Consider the following 392-nt stretch of genomic DNA (forward strand, 5'->3'; position numbering starts at 1 on the left):
TTTTTTTTTTTTTTTTTTTTTTTTTTTGAGACGGAGTCTCGCTCTGTAGCCCAGGCTGGAGTGCAGTGGCCGGATCTCAGCTCACTGCAAGCTCCGCCTCCCGGGTTTACGCCATTCTCCTGCCTCAGCCTTCCCGAGTAGCTGGGACTACAAGCGCCCGCCACCGCGCCCGGCTAGTTTTTTGTATTTTTTAGTAGAGACGGGGTTTCACCGTGTTCGCCAGGATGGTCTCGATCTCCTGACCTCGTGATCCGCCCGTCTCGGCCTCCCAAAGTGCTGGGATTACAGGCTTGAGCCACCGCGCCCGGCCATCATTAATTATTTCTAAGATATATCCCTAGAAATGGGATTGCTGAGTCAAAGATATACTCTTTTTTTTTTTTTTTTTTTTT

Source organism: Theropithecus gelada, chromosome X (genome assembly GCF_003255815.1).
Source record: "Theropithecus gelada isolate Dixy chromosome X, Tgel_1.0, whole genome shotgun sequence".
Lineage (NCBI taxonomy): Eukaryota > Metazoa > Chordata > Mammalia > Primates > Cercopithecidae > Theropithecus > Theropithecus gelada.